Genomic DNA, 3,197 nt, shown 5'->3' on the forward strand with positions numbered 1-3,197 from the left:
GCACCCCAAAGTCTGTGCCCCAATTTCTCCCGAGTACGGCAATGCCTCACATGTGACCAAAAAATACCAGTTGGGCGCATGGCAGGACTCAGAAGGGAAGGAGTGATTTTTGGATTTTGGAGCACAGATTTTGGTGGAATGAATGGTGGGTGCTATGTTGCACCAATACAGTGGAACCCCCCCCCACAAGTCACCCCATTTTGCAAAGTACACCCCTCAGGGAATTCATCTAGGGGTATAGTGTACATTTCAAACCCCCAGGGGTTTCACCAATTTTGATACAACTGGGCTGTGAAAATGTAAAAATTTAATTTTTCATTTTCACAGCTCAGTTGTATCAAAATTGGTGAAACCCCTGGGGGTTTGAAATGTACACTATGCCCCTTGATGAATTCCCTAAAGGGTGTAGTTTGCAAAATGGGGTCACTTGTGGGGGGGTTCCACTGTATGGGTGCTTCAGGGGTCTTGCTAATGCGACATAGCACCCACCATTCATTCCACCACCAAAAATCACTCCTTCCCTTCTGAGTCCTGCCATGCACCCAACTGGTATTTTTTGGTCACATATGAGGCATTGCCGTACTCGGGAGAAATTGGGGCACAGATTTTGGGGTGCTTTGTCTCCTTCATTCCTTGTGAAAACGAAAAATTTTGAGCCAGTACTGCATTTTTGTGTAAAAAATTAAATTTTTTTACACAAAAATGCAGATCTGGCTCAAAAGTTTTCATTTTCACAAGGAATGAAGGAGACAAAGCACCCCAAAATCTGTGCCCCAATTTCTCCCGAGTACGGCAATGCCTCATATGTGACCAAAAAATACCAGTTGGGTGCATGGCAGGACTCAGAAGGGAAGGAGTGATATTTGGTGGTGGAATGAATGGTGGGGGAGGGGGGCTGGCGCTGCGACTGGTGGGGGGTGGGAGGGGTGCTGGCGCTTCGGCTACCGGGTGGGAGGGAGGGGGGGCTGCCGGGTGGGAGGGGGGGGGGCTGGCGATCGGTGGTGATCGGTGCTGTACTTAACAGCACCGATCACCACCGATCACTGTGTTACCGAGCGACTTAGCCGCCGGTAACACAGAAAACGCTGCAATTGGCTGTTCACATTTGAACAGCCAATCGCAGCGATCGGCGGCGAGGGGGGGATGTCTGCTGTCAGGGACAGCAGACATCTCCAAACTGTCACCGCGTCTATAGACGCGGTGACAGTTCAAAGCCATGACGTATATATACGTCAACGGTCGGGAAGTACCTCCCGACCATGACGTATATATACGTCATATGTCTGGAATATCTATCTGTCTATATATATATATATATATATATATATATATATATATATATATATATATACATATATACATATATATATATATATATATGTGTATATATACATATATATATATGTGTATATATATATACATATATATATATATATACATACATACATATACATATACATATATACATATATATACATATATATATATATATATACATATATATACATATATACATATATATACATATATATATATACATATATATATATATATATACATATATATATATATATACATATATATATATATATATATATACACATATACATATACATATATATACACATATACATATATATATATATATATATGTGTATATATATATATATATGATTTCATTTTATTCCTTTTGAAGTTTTTTACATGCGGGGGGGGGTTTGAGCTGGGGGGGAGCGCTGCTGCTGCTCCTTGATGACAGTGACAGGGAGCGAGCCAGCGAGGTAGGGGGAGCTGCTGCCGGAGTGAGCGCAGCTGCCGGGCGGGTAGGAGGGAGGGCTAGAGCGGCTGCCGGGCGGGTGGGAGGGAGAGCTGCGGATCGGTGGTGATCGGTGCCAGCACCGATCACCGCCGATCCCTGTGTTACCGAGCGGCTTAGCCGCCGGTAACACAGGAAACGCTGAGATTGGCTGTTCAGATTTGAACAGCCAATCACAGCGATCGCCGACCGGGGGGGGCACCCCTGCCCCCCCTGGGCGACGAGGGGGGATGTCTGCTGTCAGGGACAGCAGACATCTCCTAACTGTCACCGCGTCTCTAGACGCAGTGACAGTTACAAGTCATGACGTACATGTACGTCCAATGTCGGGAAGTACTTCCCGACCATGACGTACATGTACGTCAAATGTCGGGAAGGGGTTAAAATACTTGGCAACTATGCATTTCTTCCCCTGTATTTTAGAACCAGCACTGGCTCAAAGAGCCCGGGGTTGGTTATGCTAAGGAGGGGACCCCCCCCACAGTTTGTTTTTTTAATTCTTTAATTCACTTTTACACACAGAAGCAGTGCACAAATCTGACTGATCCATGCATGCTTTTCCAAATATGCTGCACAAAAGGAGTTCTATTTGAAAAGTGTATTTTGAGCCAAAATACAGTTGTGTTTGCAGAAACAAATCTTGGTAAATATTCGTGTTGTGGTGGTGCCTATTGAAAGTCCTTCTGAGTTTGGCTGATGATGCATTGATTTGAACATGTGTGTTCTACTGGTTTTTTTTTTAAGTATATCTTAGAAAACTCAGCCATTTTCTTTCTAAAACTTCTTTTATATGTTTAATGTTTGCGAAATATCAGCTGTTTCTGATCATGAAACCAGGAATGTCATTTATACAGTAGCTGCCTGAAGGGGGTTTATATTTTATTCTCACATCAGCCACCAATTAGCAATGAGTTGAAAATATTTCACTCCCACCCATGTGCCTGTGATACTTGACACAGTAATAAACAACTTCTATATACCACAGTTCCCCAAATATTTTCAAAAATGTTATCTCTAAAAACATTAGGTACATGTGTAGTTTCACGGCGCCAGTATGGCGCAGTGCATCTGAGTCCCCTTGCGGAGCTCGCTTCGCTCGCCCACGCTGCGGGCTCGGTAGCTCGCTACGCTCGCCACCATAGGCGTGCGCAGCACATTTTATTAGGGGGTGCACCACCTATTGTGCATCTCTAACAACACCCATTGGGTGCGTCTAACGCCACCAATCAGGCGTGTCTACCATCATCTTTTGGCACTCACTACAGTATAAAAGTCTCTCAGCCACAACATAATCTCCTGCCTAGTTCAGTCAGTTTTTAATCTAATTACTCTCTGTAACAGTTCATGCCAATAAAGTCAAAAACATATATGGATGACACAG

This window comes from Crinia signifera, chromosome 6 (genome assembly GCF_055691185.1).
Source record: "Crinia signifera chromosome 6, ASM5569118v1, whole genome shotgun sequence".
NCBI classification, from domain to species: Eukaryota; Metazoa; Chordata; class Amphibia; order Anura; family Myobatrachidae; genus Crinia; species Crinia signifera.